This window comes from Xenopus tropicalis, chromosome 1 (assembly GCF_000004195.4).
Source record: "Xenopus tropicalis strain Nigerian chromosome 1, UCB_Xtro_10.0, whole genome shotgun sequence".
In the NCBI taxonomy this organism is placed as follows: Eukaryota; Metazoa; Chordata; class Amphibia; order Anura; family Pipidae; genus Xenopus; species Xenopus tropicalis.
In genome coordinates this window covers 7,044,219-7,062,395 of record NC_030677.2, presented here as the reverse complement: position 1 = coordinate 7,062,395, position 18,177 = coordinate 7,044,219, and the positions used below count along the sequence as shown (strand labels likewise).

The window sequence follows — 18,177 nt, the reverse complement described above, 5'->3', positions numbered from 1 at the left end:
CATCTTCCAGTTCAATACCCAGAAACCTGAATACTGACACCCTCTCCATGCATGCCCCAGAAATTACGAGTGGCTGAAACTCGGTTTTGTTCCTCCTGAAATCAACAACCAGCTCCTTTGTCTTTGTAGTATTAAGGTGCAGGTTGTTGACCACTCGGACAGCAGTTCCACCTCGTCCCTGAATGCCAACTCACTCTCCCATCCGACACCATCGTATCATCTGCAAACTTGATGATCTTATTACTGAGGTGAGTAGGAACACAGTCATATGTGTAGAGAGTATAGAGGAGTGGGCTCAACACACAGCCCTGTGGCGACTCGGTGTTAAGCTGCAGTGGAGGTATAAGATCCCAACCTGACCCTTTGGGAACGACCAGACAAAAAGTCCAGTAGTATCCAACTACAAGTGGATGATGGAAGACCCAAAACTGCCAATTTGGACACCAGTCATTGTGGGAGGATGGTATTAAATGCCAACCAAAGTAAACAAGAGTAAAGTCAACCAAACGTTACTCAGCTGTTGCCGGACTACAAATCCCAGAATAATGTAACATATAATGAAGGGTGAGGCATGCTGGGAGCTGTAGTCCAGCAACATCAGGGTTGTATTCTTAAAGCAATATTGCACAATAAAACTTTTCAGGCTCCCCAGTGCCCACATTGGCAGCATTGAAATGCAAAAGAATCCCCCAATGAGAATCCCAGCTGATGTGAGTAAATCCGGCTCCCTGTTCTCTGTTCCTGCAATTGGAGTTGGGAGCAATAAGCACAGTTTCCCAGCACTGAACAAGTCTGTCCCTTTATCCCCATGTCTGATTCCTGTGCCATATAACGACGGGAAAATGACAATTATCTCTATATGTAAGGTTCACCGCGAAAAAAATTTGTTGCGCGTCAAATTGGGCATGGTTGCGTCAAAATGGGCGTGGTCATGTAAAAAAGGTGTGGTTGTGTTAAAAAGGGTGTGGTCACGTCCAAATTGGGCGGGTCATATAAAAAAAAGCGCGGGTGACAAAAAAAATAGCCACGGCGACAAAAAATAGATGCGGGTGACAAAAAAATTGCGCGACAAATGCGTTTCGCAAATTTTCTTGACGTTTTGCGAATTATATGGAGAAGCGAAATGGGATAGATCCGCTTATCACTAGCTATCAACACTCAAACCCAAACTGCTGATTCAGCACACTGTCTGGAGTTTATCTTTGGCCTTTCCCTATCCTTTTAAAAAAATCAATGCTGCTGCCAAAACCTGCCACTTTTTCCTTCATATTCCCAGAATACCTTCCTATACTACTCAAACACAAATCCATGCCTATCGTGAAATGGCCTCCTAAGCTCTGGCCTCTATTTCCTACAATTTAACCTAAACTTTGCTGTTAGACTCTTCCTTCTCTCTCCTCATAGAAACTTGTTTAAACCCTGGTAAAATTGTTATTATGGCCGTCTGTTAAGCAAAGGATGGCATACACACTCCTGCTACAGGTGTAAGAAGGTATGATTCAGTCAGGTATGATTTTTGCTGCAGTTTCACAAAAAATTCAGCAGAATTTTGTCGAGTGAGGAAACATCTTGGTGGTGTCAAAAAAGTTGCAATCGCATCAAAAACGTTTGTGCAGTAGCTGCATTTCAGGAAATATTCAGTCAATCAAGTAGCTCATCACTAATTGCCTCCTATCTTACAATTTTAGATACATCAATATCTGAGACAAATTCAGTACTTAAATTATACAAATCATGTTTTTTCTTTCAATGAAAATGGAGAGTTTGTTACTTTGTATCTGATTATCAATTTATATCCTAATTTGAGGTGGCAATCTGCTTGGAAAATATGCGGAAACTACTTCTCCTTGGTCCCAACACATCGGAAACTAAATATCACAATAGCAAAGATACAATGGAAAACCAAAAACAATGAGGTCAGAGACTTTTTCTTTTCTCACATTTCCCAAAAGTATTTCCATGGGCAGGAATTCCAGTGGATATCATACTGGCAGCTCCAAGACAACCCACTGGAATTTCTGCCCATGGAAATTGCTGCAGCTCCAAGAGTGGGAGTTACCAATCATGTTCAGCTTCCCTTCTGCTCCCTTCAGGCCCTCACTCACCATTCCAAACGTGGAGACAAAACATTGTTCTTCTCCATTTTCATAAATGAATTGGAAGCTCTTTCATTCTACTGTTGTGGGGATTCTGTATTGATCCCCTAATTACTAAGATTATTCACATTTAGTGATCAAATGTTAGCTTTTTTTTTTTCTTGAACCCAGTGAAGTCATATTTGACCCTTCATTTTCAATTTTTCAGCCAAATTTTTAATTTATCTAAAAAATTGAAACTGAAACATAGCTTGATGCCCAATGTTTAAAAATACAGCTCCCATGTACATTTACATGAACTCACCAGCTTTTAGATGCACTTTTTTCTTATTTTGAGTTTTCAAGATTTTAACTCCATTTAATAAACCTAAAATATATGAGTATCTGGAAACACAAGATTACAAGTTTTTGCCATGAAAAATATAAATTGCATTAAGAAATGGTATTCAGTCTTCTGGTCATCATTTCTATCTTATTTTGTCGTTACCAGTTTTCTTCGAATTATTTTTTCATTGGTTCCACATCTCACCTTTCTAATTTCTCTCTATCAACAATTTTCTTCACTTCTCTATATGCTCGTTCCTTGAGTATTTCTCTTCACTCCATCATTGTCACCTTTCTTTGCTCACTCTTGAATGTTTACATCCCCCTTCTCTACATAATTGCTCACTTTTCCCATTTTTTTTTCACTTCTTTTTTCCCCCCTCTTTGCTCTCATACCGTTATTGCCCTTCTCCAACCCTCTTTTTTGTCTGTTATGATTTTTGCTTCTACAAATTTTCTCTATTCTCTATTTCCCCAGTCTGATTCAACCACAATGTTTAACTTTTTGCTTTCACTTGGATAGCATGCTACACTTTCTTACTTCTTCTCCTTTCCCTCAACTTTCCAACATTATTTTTTCTGTTTGCTTTGAGAAGAAACGGCAACTGAACAATTGCCTTAAGTCTGACAAGAAGAATTCAGCCTCAGTATAACAATAGTGTATTTCCTTGTTTAAGGTCCCAATATCTCAGTGTTCAGACAGTTGTCCCACTGGATTCAGAAAGACATTAAAACTAAAAGTCCAGCCCTGCTGTTATGACTGTGTGCTGTGTTCAGAAGGAGAGATTTCCAACAGAACTGGTATAAATGCTTGAAAAAGCATGTTTCTCTACAATAAATAAGCTAAATAAAAAATAACAATAAATTCAAATAAAATAAGCCTCAGTAGATAATATGTGAACTGAATTAATCATTACGAAGCTGCATTTCTTCAGTACCAAATTCTAATTTTACATTATGGTATATAACTATACCTATACTCAAAACAATCTAAAATACTCAAGCAGCAGTCCAAATATCATTTGGAACATACTACATATATATGGCTTAACATACATGTGGACAGCTGAACATCCCAAAGCCAGAGATTATACTTATTACTCCCCAAGACCCCCAAACTAACTCTCAAATCACAAAAGCCTTGATAGAACTATGAACTTGGTTTGATTGTGCCCTCTTAGGTATAGACATACCACCAATCTCAAATAATAATACAACCTCTATATTGTAAGCCCTCTGTGAAAGCTTGTACAGTGCGTGTTGCTCACTAATAGCACCAGACAAGGCTGCCCATTGCTACACTTGATTTTAGCACTGATGAAGAACCCAGGCATCACAGGGCTAGTCACTCCCTTTAATCATGATAGGGCTTTTTGCTGATGGTGTACTGTCGATCCTCAGTAACCCTACACAATAACTGGCTAAATTCATTCTCATGGTAAAAGATCAATCCCACCAAAACACATCCTGCCTGAAACACGTCCTTCATGGGATATAAACATAGCTATAACCTTCCAAAGATTCTATTTATTTAAATCCCTACATGTAGCTTTGCCTTCTTAATATTTACCAACTACACAATGTACCATTAATAAGTTTAAAGGAGAATGCAAGTCAAAATGTAAAAAGCATACTGCCCCATAGTCCTCCTATTGTTTAGTAAAAACGCTACACTTTTAGCTCACCTAATCAAATATTTACTCAGTCACACTTACTTCACATTTTCTAGAACAGGCAGCCATCTTTAAAAAGGTATTCTCCCTTCCTTTCCCTCCTTGCTTCATACTGCACATGTGTTTCATTCCCTCCCCCACTACCCTCTGCCAGTTCCATTTCTGATTGGCTGGTGGGCATGTGTAGCTCAGAACAGCAGAAAGGATCAAGTTACACACATGCTCAGAGAATAGGAAGGCTGCCGCTGGCACCTACAGGAAGGGGAGAGAGATTTCAGTGATGTCACTGTAGGCTTCACACTGCTGTAGGCTGCCAGCACCATATCTCAGAGAAGCAAGCAGGGATCTGGGAATTTAGATATGCAGTAAGTACTTAAAAAGAATGCCTTTAGACTTGCTTTTAATTTATATTAACCTTGCGTTGTCCTTTAAGAGGCAAAACAAACCACCAAACCTTTACTTACTCAAAATACCCTAGAACTTTGGAGGTCTGGGAAGTCCCAATATTAAAGCAAAATATATACCCTCAATGTGAAAGATTGTGATTTAAATGCACTCACCAACATGCTACAAAAGTAGATGGAAACCTAGGTAAACTTTTATGGATCCCCAAACAGACGAGGCCCTTAACTAAGATCCTACTACCTACCACAAACTACCATTAAGTGTATGGGACAAAGCAACCTACAAATACAGCTTTACAGCTTGGTACCCTTCCATCTATAGTAACAGCACTCACAGCACTAAAATACTTGCTTCCATACATCTCCCTCCAGGAATGGGTCACTAGGGGCCTAACTGCCATAGGTCATCTCTATATTGTAACCTCACTATGGCAATTTGAAGAGGCAAAATATAATTTACCACAAACCCAAAAATATACCCATATTGAAATGGTGTGCCTATTCAAAACTTTTTGTCCTGGTATCTAAACTTGAAGAAATGACAGTTTGATGGAATATCGATGTAATAAAAACTTTAATGTTAATGTAGTTCTAACTGAGTGCTATAAAGCAGCAACTACAAACAAGAGAAGGCCATAAATTTCCATATTTCTCAGTTTTAAAAAACATTGCAGCTTTCATTACAATATTGTATATCCCCCTTGCACGGTTAAATTATAATTTATTTTCTTGTCACCCTAACAGACAGTGAAAACTGCATCAGATGCCCATACAATGAATGGCCCAATGAGAAGAGGAATCAGTGTATTGCAAAAATAGAGGAATATCTGTCATACACTGACAATGCAATTCCTGTATTTTTTTCAGTCATTTCAGCCCTTTTACTCCTTAAAACAGTAATAATATTGGGAGTTTTCATTTTCTACCGGGACACCCCCATAGTGAGAGCCAACAACCGGAGCCTGAGCTTCCTCCTCCTTGTCTCCATCAAGCTGAGCTTCCTCAGTGTGTTTCTGTTCCTCGGTCGCCCTGTGGATATAACCTGCATGCTGCGCATCATCACTTTTGGAATCACCTTCTCCATAGCTGTCTCTTCTCTCCTGGCCAAGACTATCATGGTTTGTGTTGCTTTCAAAGCCACCAAGCCAGGGAGCTCATGGAGAAAATGGCTGGGAGTCAAAATGTCCAATTCTGTAGTCTTGTTCTGCTCATCCATTCAAATAATCATCTGCATGACTTGGTTGGCCATTTCTCCTCCCTTTCAGGAACTGGACATTCACACTTCCCCTGGAACCATCATCATTCAGTGCAATGAGGGCTCAGCTATTGGCTTTTACTCAGTTATTGGGTATATGGGGCTTCTGGCAGCTGTTAGTTTTGTTTTAGCATTTTTAGCTCGGAGCTTACCGGACAGTTTTAATGAGGCCAAGTACATCACTTTCAGCATGCTGCTCTTCTGCAGTGTTTGGATCACAATGATCCCGGCCTATCTGAGCACCAAAGGCAAAAACACTGTGTGTGTGGAGATATTTGCCATAATCTCTTCAAGCTGTGGCCTCCTCTTCTGTATATTTCTACCCAAATGTTACATTATATTATTTAAGCCAGAAATGAACAGAAAAGAATATTTAACAGGCAGATTAAATAATTAGAGATTTAATAATTACATTATCTTTTCTTCAATCCATAGATCCCAAATGAAAGGGAGCCTGAGAAAATTAGAAATAGTGGCTAAAACTGAACTAAGCTCTCTCAGTACCTGAGAATATATTCCATCCGATTTACCAAAGGGCGAAGGAAACTTTTTGCTAGTGGAAAAGCTAAGTGCTTGATAATTTTCAAATCGTTTTGCCAAGCGAATTAGCAAAATTCGGTAATTTATCAAAGAGCAACATTTTTTCTTTGTTTCCCTTTTCGTCAAAGTCTATTTCGCTTGGTTCAGATTTGTGAATTGAACTAGATCCTCAAAGTGACTGTATCAGGGATATACAATCCTGCATTCCAACAAAAATGTCATATCCAGCATCAAAATGCATGCATTTTTTTATATTTAAAATGATATTCTTTATATAAGTTGTAAATGTAAAACATATTTGACTTAATATTTTTCACACTTCCTGTATTGTTAATCTTCCCACAAAGATTTTTTTTTTGAATCCTCAACCGATTATCAATAAATAATATTATCTTAACCTGTTAATTGTTAGTGGTTCATTAAAGTCATTAACATATCTATACTGTTTGTCCAGGCAACTTAGAGAGGCTTCAGGTGGGGTTTTTGCCTTCCTCTGGATCAACTGGCAGTTAGGCAAGTTATATATATAGGCATTATGGTTGAACTTGGTGGACTATGTATGTTACTATGTATTAATGCAACCCGTGTTTGCTTCTTACTGCAGCTGATAAGACTATTTAGACTATAAGGCTAAAGCTCACCCACTGGGTTTAAAGCAGAAGCCAGGATAATAGCTGATCAGATTCCCAACTACAGACCGGTTTCATCCTTCTTGTGGCTCATCAGTGTAGTGCAGGGTTTTCTGATCAGCTTAGGGAGAGCCAGGAGTGGGGATAGAGCCAGTACACACCTCCATAATATCCCCACTCCCGGCTCTCCCTAAGCTGATCAGAGAGAAGTGGATATACACACTGTGTGCTATTGCCCTTATGGCCACTGCTTGCATCTTCAGGCCTATATATACATATTGAAATATAATTTATTTGTTATTATTTATAATGTACTTAACATCTGCCTAGTGTTAATTCAATACAGTGTGCAAAGTATTAGAGCAGGTACACCCACTGAGGAGCCAAAATAAGACATTAAGTCATTATACTTTGGGCTCTCTAATAATAATACACACTTCCATAATAAAGCAGAGCTCCCCCAGGTGCCAGTGCCTATATTTATTTTATTGTTAAAATCCTCTCCCTGCTCTCTATAAAATGACAGTTGGATTTGCCAGTCTCTTACAGTGTTCTACACATGCAGCAAATACTCTATTCATTATGGGGACTTCCCTTGATGACTGCTGGGGAAATGCTCTGACCCTCTGCCTTGTGTTGGGGTACATTATGTCACCTATGGGGTGCATAATGCTGAGGCACAATCCTGTAATACAAATCTTTCTCTATCTAATTGTAATGTGTGTGGGACCCTGCAGATCCGAGACCCCGATCACCAAAGCCGCCTGTCGTCTGGAGATCATTAAAACGGTTGAGGAATATCAATATATCCAGGAAGGAGACATCATGATCGGGGGGGTGATGACTGTCAGTATGTTTCAGCCAGAAGATTATTTCATAGGACTGACGTGTGCCTCGTGAGTTGTGCGTTTTTTGACAGTAAACTAAATAAGTTTGGTACAATTTGCTTAAGAGATTTATCCAACTAATCCAACCGGAGGGCCAAAAGTTGGATGTTGTGGTTACTCATGCAGATAGCCAAACTGCCCCATTGCCTCTTAGTTACATCTGTGTGGAAATATGGCCCCGTACTATTCTGGGTTGGTAGAGTAAAGAAAATAAAGAGATTCAATGTAATAAAAGGTGCAAAGCCTAATACTGGTCTAATTCCCCACAGTAACCAATCTGCAGGGAGCAGTTACTGGTCAGTTGGTTGAAAGCACTCGCCTTATTCTTAAGATGTTAAAAGAAATTCCACACTTGTCAGTGATTCTCAGTGGAACCAACATTTCTAAGAAGTTTTGTATGTTGTGATCACTTCCCATCCTTTCCCACTAACATTACTGTTTTCTTTCAATGAATAATATTGAGTTTCTTCTAGGGATGCACCGAATCCAGAATTTGGTTCGGCCAAGAGTCTGCCTTTTTCAGCAGGATTCACCCACAACCATGTGCCTGGCCGAACCTAATCCTTAATATCATGTGACTTTTTGTCAAAGAAGTTGGAAAATCTTTCTCTTTGTCCCTTCCTTATTCTAATATGCATATGTTAATTAGGATTTAGATTCAGTCCAGTTTTTCACAAAGGATTCAGGGTTTGGCTGAATCCCAAAATATTGGGTTTGGTGCAGTTTCTTCTGTTAATTTATAAATATCTGATATAGACAATAACAATGGTTTCTAAGCCACACTTATGCTAATATGTAGAACACACATAAAAGTGCTATTTTTTTTATATAAATAACTACAAACGTTGGGGGAGGTTCACAAAAGTGTCGGTAAGTAAACAGCTCTCAAAGTGTCGGTCGCCAAATTGTAAAAATGTCATAAGAAAGTAAGTAAGAGTTTCATTGTCATCCCAACAATATACTTACATGTACACAGTGGGACAAACTATCATCCTCCTGGACCAAAAAGGTGCAATACACAAGATATAAAGAATATACAATATAATGAATATATAGTATAATATACAGTATAATATGAAATGGTATACACAGTAAAAAAAAGTGCAACACAGAACTGTGCAGTGATTAAATGGCTAAATAAATAAACAGTACAATATAAGAATAGTGCAATATTACAATGATTGGAGAAGGGTAAGCAGCATTGTAAACATTGTGGGTTTTTCCCTTTCCGTTGTGCAATACAATAAATGTGCAATATGCAAGTTTGTGCAAAAATGGGACAATGTTCTCATAATTATGAGTGTAAACATACACACTTAAAGCTATATTAAGTAAAAGAAAAGAATAGTGTTGTGTACAATATTATGCAGTGTTATGGAGTCCAGAAAAGTGTGAAGTAAAGAGTCTAGTGTGGAGGAGGGCAGCATGGTGTTCAGGAGCCGGACTGCTTGGGGAAAGAAACTATTGCACAATCTCACAGACTTGCTCCAGATGCTGAAGAGCCGTCTTCCAGATGGAAGAGGAGTAAACAATTTATGGGAAGGATGGTAGGGGGCAACAATTATGCTAATGGCTTTACGAAGGCAGCGTGAGGTGTAAATATCCTGCAGACTGGGTAGAGAGTTGCCGATGATGCGCTCAGTGGTCCGCACAATCCTCTGAAGGGCTCTGCCATATCAGACTGTGATACAGCTGGTCAGGATGCTCTCTATGGTGCCTCTATAGAAAGTGCTAAGGATGGATTTGGGGAGGTGCACCTTCTTCAGTCGTCACAGAAAGTGCAGACACTACTGGGCTCTTTTTGTCAGTGAGTTGATGTTTATGGTCCAGGACAGGTCCTCTGTGACATGAACACCGAGGAACTTAGTGCTCTTCACTCTCTCTACTGTGACACCATCAATGCTGAGTGGGAGATGGACAGCCTTGGTCTTCCTGAAGTCAACAATCAACTCTTTTGTCTTGTCAACATTGAGAGACACATTATGTTTCAATGACACATGTAGGCAATGACACATTCACAGAAGGTAGCTTAGAGTTTTAGGAATTTGTTGTAATGCTGCCAAATTTTAAAAAGTGTTGTATACACGCCAAAAATTGTCATTATTGATCTATGAAAATGCCATTTGTGAGACAAAAAAATGACTTTATACAGACTTAAGCCAAATTAACCAATGAACACGTGACATTTTGATTATGGCAGAGACATTTTTCCCCCCGACATTTTGGTTATGGCAGAGACATTTTGCCTTAAAAAAAAATATCTGGGTAATTTCATGGGTATGGCTTATTCTCAACAAGGTCCTACACAATAGTCACGGGCACTTTTTAACAAAAATTTTTTGATGGAAAATTGTTCTGAATAATTCGGCGCACAAATGACATTTTTATACAACATTTTACAACTTTTTCCTATACTGATATTTTCCCTCAATTGAGTTTTTTTTTTCTTTTCCAGTCCAAGTGCTCAAAATTACAAATACCTTGTGGATTTTCTTTATGTAGTTGAGTATTTTAACAAGAAACCTGACATATTACCCAACAAAACACTCGGATACCTTATATACGATTCCTGTGGGGACCTGCGGAGGGCAGTGAGGAGCGTATTACAGATATTATCTGGTACCAGGGAGCCGGTTCCCAATTACTCCTGTGTGGGAAAGAGAAACATTGCTGGGTTTATTGGGGATCTCACCTCAGAGACAACTATTCCCATAGCCCAGATACTGAGTGTGTTCGGTTACACACAGGTGAGAAGTTTCATCTTTACTTCCAGCCATTACACATTAGCAAATGAACAAAAATTGTAATTGGAAAAGAAAACCCACAATATATGTCTGAACTTGTGTAACATTATCAGGGGAATCTTTAATCTATCTGTTTTAACCCCCCATATAACCTCTGGGTACCAGCCTCTATGTTCAGATGGCAATGTTTCTGGGTGGTTTCTTGAACATTATCATCCAGCACCATAAGGGTCATAAAATGTGACATTCAGACATAAATTTCCATGTCTCTTTATTACAAATTTCTCCTAAATTTCCAGTTTAATAATATTCACCCACAGAACAGCTTCCAACACAACGTGCAGTCAGTGCAAAAATTCAAATGATGTATATCTTCATATATTCATATATCTCCTAGCTAACTTCCTGCCCCCATGTGGGAAATATACAACAAAACAAATGCACTTGGGGATAGCTACTATTTTTGGGGCAAACAATCACACATGGGTTATGGGAGATAGCTCTCAGTACAAGTTGCCCCAGGGACTGGTCCGATTGCCATCTTGGAGTCAGGAAGGAATTTTTTCCCCTCTGCGGCAAATTAGAGAGGCTTCAGATGGGGTTTTTTGCCTTCCTCTGGATCAACTAGCAGTTAGGCAGGTTATATATAGGCAATATGGTTGAACGTGATGGATGTACGTCTTTTTTCAACCCAACTTACTATGTTACTATGTTACAAACATCAAGATTGAGATCCTCTCTCGTTTGTGTATCCCATAGTTCTACAGGTTGAGCAGAACATGAGCATCCTTCTCTGCACTATTATGGGATCCAGAACTTTCACTGCATAAAATTCAGCAATAATTCCAAATCCTATGCTATCATGATAGTTGAGCAAAACAAATTGAACTATTTTTTTACTTTTTTTTTTTACTAAGCTTCTCTCATTCATTATTTTGGTATCCACTACTGAGCCTACAGGAAGGCACCATTTTGTGGAGGCAAGGTTTGCATTATCCCAAAATCCATTGTAGGCGGCTATACAGGAAGACCTGATTCACACACCCATGTATAGGCAACACAATTATAGACAGTGAGGTGGGAGGGGCATGTGAGGAGGTCAGTGAAATCTAGGAAGTGCAGAAATTAAAGTGAAAGTATTTTCTGCGCCTTAGGCATAGTGGAAGGGAAGGCAAAATACAATTGACAGCTGAGATTTTTAAATTAATTTATATAAGGTATGGATGTTTTGTGTTTAACTTGAAAAAGACTGTTATTATACAGCATTTTATATCTGGGTAACAGGTTCCCTTTAAGAGATAATTAAAAAAAAAAACAATGGGCCAGATTCAATTCAGTGAGAAAAAGGTTTATCACATGAAAACTGATGGGAGAGATTCAATTTGAGATGCAATTAAATTCAGAAATTTAATTCAAAAAAGTGAGAAAAAGTTATCTCGTGGTTTATCATGTGAAAACTCATGGGGGAGATTTGATTGGAGAAGAAAAAACTTTTACAAAGATTTTAAAAGAGTTTCTGTGTGTTAAACCATTTCAGAATTGAATTGCATCTCAAATTGAATCTCACTGAACTGAATCTGGCCCAATGTCCGATAAAGTCTTTTGATCAGACTAAATTGTGCTTATAGCACAGAGATTATCCAGATATCCCGCCTCTATGACTAAGGCATAGGGGCGGGACAGGCTATATGTGATTGACAGCCGGGATTTTTAAATTCCTTTATAATGGGTTTGGATGTGTTAATAAAAAGGGAATTTGAGTTTCAAGTTTAATTTGAAAAGGACTTTTATTATACAGCTTTTTATTATTATGAAATATTCGATGTTCCTGCAGATAATCAATTGTTTTTATGCTCTTAATTAGAGATGTAGCGAACCTCACAAAAAAAGTTTGCGAACCCGTTTGCGAACTTTTGCAAACTTTGCGAACCCCATAGACTTCAATGGGAAGGCGAACTTTAAAACCTAGAAAAGCCATTTCTGGCCAGAATGAGGAAAATTGTATCATACTTACCGTGATTTTCCTTTCCTGGCCACTCCATGTCAACACTTACTGGGATAGCCCCTCCCCTCTGCTCCCATCAGAAGGACCCTCCCCAAAGCTTTAAAAGACCAACCCTACCTCCACTCCGGTGTCTAGTAATGAGCTTCTAGAAACTTACCGAAAAAGGGTGGGAATCTTGACATGGAGTGGCCAGGAAAGGAAAATCAAGGTAAGTATGATACAATTTTCCTCATTCCCTGGCCACTCCATGTCAACACTTACTGGGACATAGCAAGCTAATATCCCTAATCGGGAGGGTAAAAGTTCCACAAAGGAAGGAAGTCTGGATCCCAGAGTATAAATCTATTCCAGAAACATCCCAAACCAAGTGAAAACCCCACTGTGGGGTGTAGAAACCAATATCTGGTAAAAACCTGTGAACCCTATATCTGCCCAGGAATCGGGGCTGAAATCAAAGATGATTGAGCTGTGTGAATCGCCAGGGTAACGACTTTACCTATAAAAAGGTAAAGCCCACACCAAAATAATGATACCAAAATGTGCAACCCACATCTGGGGAAAGAGGACCAAACACTTACCGATAAGGAAGGAGGATAGTTAGACCCGAAGGTCTTCTTACTTCCACTACTTACCAGCACGCCTGAAACAACGTGCTCTCCCAGCAATCACTGCTGGAAACCGCTAAAGTAGTAAACACCTGAGGAAAAGACTTAGCAGGGGAAACAAAAAAAAAAACAAAAAAACAGTCAATGACATTCTACCTGTATCAGACCAGGACAAGCTAATACTAATATAGCCTTCTTGTTTACCCCTGCAAAACATACGCATCTTGTAGATATGTCACTCCTCCTGATGTCTACAGAGTGCATAAGGGCCTGCCCATGTCCTAGACCCCAAAACCCATGAATCATTCCAGGAGTCCAGTTGGGAAAAAATCTAGCTAAGCATGAGACCCCTGAAACTAACCCAGCAAATCCAACCAGTCAAGAGCCTTGTAAGTCCCACAGGCTCTAAAATGGTACCCTTCACAAAAGCCTACCAAGTAGCCAGTTTGATACCTACCAAACATATTAACAAATGGTTTGCCAATACTAACCCCCAGAGACTACATGCCACCACTGGAAGTGAACAGTGCCCGCCTCTGTGAGGAAACCGCATGAGGAAAGCTTCAGACAAGGCTGATCCTAACCCTACACTCCTGGTACCCTGCCCAAGCATAATTTGGATGGCACTACAGGATCTGCGCAAAATAGAATGGGGGTCCAGCTGTAATACATGCCCACAAGACTGGCATTTGCAGAAATGCTTTTTTTTTTTTCTCTCTCCTATGAGGATATATACCTTAACAAGGATAATAGATTTCATCATGTAGACTGGATCTAGAACCTATAACTCATTTGCATGCTCTCAAATAAGGGCACCAACAGGAAGTGAAGACCCAGGTAAAGAAAGGATTAAATCTAGGTAAGGGGACAGTTATCCCCCTATAGATATAAAAGGAAACCGACCCATACCAACAGTATGACAGTGCTCAAACCCATAGACCACTTAGCTGATGGGTCTGTCCCATAGCCTTAGCCTGCTGATGGTTCAAGCACCCTTCTAAGATTCTAAATGTGACAGTTGTAATATGTGGCCTCTGAGACTAAACTTAGTCCGCTAACTGGCCCCTCTATGTACCTGACCAAGGATACTGGACAGGCCTATCTTACTATCTACCCCAACAGCAAGGCCTGAAAATGATGCACTAGTCATGGCCATAGTTGCCTATACAGATTACTATCTCTGTAGTCCCATATACAAGAAGTTCTTTAAACCGATGCACCCACTGAATACTGGACTTAAATGGTGAACCAATCAGTGTCCAGAGCCAGGAATGTTTATTGACCATACAGAGCCCTATTGATCAGGCTTCTAGCATAATGCCCTGCTATATGGATAACCATGGAAACCTACAAGGCATTGTGAGCCACGTTCCTCTGAGCCGCTCCTTGTTCCTAGAAGTATCTGCCAGATCAGAAGCCCTGGCAATATAAAGAAAAAAAGTGATAAACATTTATAACACTTACCCCAGCAGCACAGCCGTAGTGGGAATCCTCCAACCACTAGTCTTGAGAAAAACCAGCACCTAACAGATCTGAAACCATAACGTAATTTGAAAATAACATGACTACTGTGTCTACAGTAAGGCTAAAACTCCGAGTTAAGTCACATTAAACCCATACACATAATTTGAACAGCTGTAGCATGCCAGTGCATACGCAGTGTGTAATACCTGTCTGCACCCCGAGTGTTACCCTTAGCCCCTACACAATATAACGGTGCATATGAAGCCAAGATGGCTGCTGGTTTCAGACCAGTGTATCCTACCTAAACACAGTCTGGCTGTTTGTACTGGTCCTGTATTGAAAGAAGAGAAAAATACATATACACTGTGTTGTTGCCCCCTCAAAATTTAGCTTTTTACAAATATACAGTATAATACCTGCATGCAACACCTCTGTTCGATATAATACATATACAACACAATTCTGCTTGGTTGTACCCTGTAAGTCAGTTGACCACTACCTTAAACACAAATAAAATACAGCGTAGGGACTGCATTAACATGCAAACTACATTATCCTGCTTGGCTGTTGCTCCTACATAAGCCATAGTCAATGGGTGAGCAATACCCAAACAGCCCATTTCAATAGAAACTATGCTTTAAACCAAAATAAATGTTGTTTAAACAAGCATGATACAGGGTCACTATCAGTGATAATGTTACCCCTACTTACCTGTAAGCTGCATAAGCCAATATGACCCAAAACTGAATCAATACAGTATGGACATTGCCTTAACCCACAGAACCGATAAAATGCTGCAACATATACATTCAAATTGTTAGTTATCTAAGCCTGCCAGGCAACTACAGATGTGTTTTAACATACATATCAGTTTAAATGGCATATTACCCTGCATGAGGACCGCTCAAGTGTTTGAACCTATACATTCAGTATTACATGGAATATTACCCACTAATATGTTTACCCTATACATTCAGCATCGATGGTATTTTACTGGAATTACTTAATCTATACATCCAGTATAAATGGTAAATTGCCCATAGCAACCACTAAAATGATTTAACATATACATTAAGCATAAATAGTATATTGCCCATAGCAACCACAGAAATGATTTAACATATCCATTCAGCCTAGGTGGTATCTTATGCATGGGAACCACTGAAATTATTTAACATATACATTCAGCATAGATGGTATATTGCCCATAGCAACCACTGAAATAATTTAACATATACAATCAGCATATATGGTATATTACAAATGGAAACCACTGAAATGGTTTAACATAGCAACCACTGAAATTAATTAACCTATGCATTCAGCATAGATAGTATTTTACTGAAATGATTTAACATATACATTCAGCATGGATGGTATATTATGCATAGGGAACCACTGAAGTGATTTAACATATACATTCAGTAGGCTGTTCCAATAATCTGGCCCATAAAGATTCTGCTACAGAGCCATGTGCCATGCTGCCCATTCCAGGCTGGCACATATTCCCATGTACACACTGGCTGAGCCAGGTTACATATAAATATTGCAGACACCAGTTCCCTAGCTTAAAAAGACTAGCCCAACTCTTTATGAGAAGCAGTATGAAGGGAAGTAACAGCAACTTACGGCACCAAAACATAAGTGTAACACAGAGACCTTACCTCATACTCCTGGGGCTTCATCCTCACAGCCAGGAAGGAGAAAGGGAAGGAAGGAAGGGGGGAGGGGACCTATCTACCCCATTACCTACAGCTGAATACTGCCCTGCCCAGTTATTACCTATTTACCTACTAACTGGTGTCTGCTCCAACAGGCATTGCATTTGCACAGCTCCCAGAATAGACAAAATTGCAGACTTACCAATTTGCTCCAAGTGTTGAGATTTTGGAAATCAAGCTTGCATCTTGAGCATTACCTCTGTGTGCTGGCTTGAATGGCACCTTTTTTTTTATTTTTTTTTTTTTTTTATTACCTCAACCTTGGAAAAGACTTGTGAGGAAGGCAGCTGGCTCTGAAACCTGGAATCCTCCATTTAAAGAAAAAAATAAATGCCCCAGTATAGGGGAAATAAGGAAAGGAGGCCATAAGGCTCAGGCCGCTAACTAAGTCCATGTTTCCTGATGCTTAGCTAACTGCCACCTCCCTCTCCCATCTGTAAAAATGAGGAGGAGTGTAGGGGCCACACACTCCACTGCCGCTGGACGCTTCACAAGCAGGCCCAGTAGGGCACACAGATGGGGGGATAAGCACCTGCCACCAGACCTGCTACCCGCAGCTGGGAGAGCACATGGATCAAGGACAAACAAGTGATACCGGCCATAGCACCACCGTGCCCTCCTGATACCAGAGCCCAGACATAAAGGACTCCAAAAAAAAATGAGGTAATGTGCTTGGGGGGATAAAAGATCTCTATAACCAAAAACCCCAGTCCCTAGGACGCTTTCAGGCAGCCCTAATGCTTCCCCAAGGCTAAAAAGAAAAATTTGCTTCCAATGGGAGCAAAACAAAAAGTGAGGCAGAAGGACAAAAAAGACACCGGAGTGGAGGTAGGGTTGGTCTTTTAAAGCTTTGGGGAGGGGCCTTCTGATGGGAGCAGAGGGGAGGGGCTATCCCAGTAAGTGTTGACATGGAGTGGCCAGGGAAAACTGATTTTAAAGTTGTTTAAAGGGTGCCACGACCTGGACAGTGGCATGCAGGAGGGGGATCAAGGGCAAAAATTTATCTGAAAAATACTTTGTTGACACGTTGCATTTTGTGCTGTAAAGGGCAGAAATCACACTACATTTCTAAACTTGTGTAATAAACTGCTTTAAAACGTCCGGCGTCTACATGCCAATCAAGTCGTGTAAAGGTTACAGCCGGTTCACACGCAAAGACAAAACGCCGCAGTACTGGATACGGAATATATTATTGCTGGTGGAAAAACATCGCTCAGGTGATTTTATTGCAATGCAATGTCACTACTGGTCCGGGGGTGGTCCAGGAGGGAGAGCTGCCTGATTGGCTGCCATGTATCTGCTGGCTCTGGGGTGAGAGGTCAAAATTTGGCTCCAGCTAAGGCGAACCCAAAATTGCGAACTTCGCTAAAAGTTCGCGAACTTGCGAAATTGCGAACACCCGATTTTCGTGCGAATTAGTTCTCTGGCGAACAGTTCGCTACATCTCTACTCTTAATTAGTGTTCTTCCTGGGCAGTTTCTTTTTTTAATGTGATGAACTGTTAGTGCTGTAATAGAGGGCATTTTTGTACAGATTATGAACTTTTACTCCACATTCTTGTTCTTTACCTTAACTTTTTTGACAGATTTTGATCATATTTCTATAATTACAGATCAGTTACGGAGCGACAGACCCGGCGCTGAGCGACAGATCCACCTTCCCGTACTTTTTCCGGACAACAGAAAGTGATGCCGGTTATTATGTTCTTATAAGCAAAATAGCAAAGTATTTCCAATGGAACTGGGTTGGGATTATTGTATCCAATGATGAGAGGGGGGAGAGAGACCACCAACTGCTGAAATATTATCTCTCCAGGGAAAACGTCTGCAT

The 18,177-nt window shown here is 39.9% G+C and overlaps 1 long non-coding RNA gene across 1 annotated transcript; it reads right to left on the bottom strand.

Annotated features, from left to right (window-relative positions):
* Positions 1 to 13,221: 13,221 nt before the first annotated feature.
* On the bottom strand, positions 13,222 to 16,350 carry LOC105946280. Its single transcript, XR_004220902.1, has 3 exons — positions 16,291 to 16,350; positions 14,627 to 14,694; positions 13,222 to 13,266 (listed from the first exon to the last, which is right to left on the bottom strand). It is a non-coding gene; the product is annotated as an uncharacterized LOC105946280 (long non-coding RNA).
* Positions 16,351 to 18,177: the final 1,827 nt, after the last annotated feature.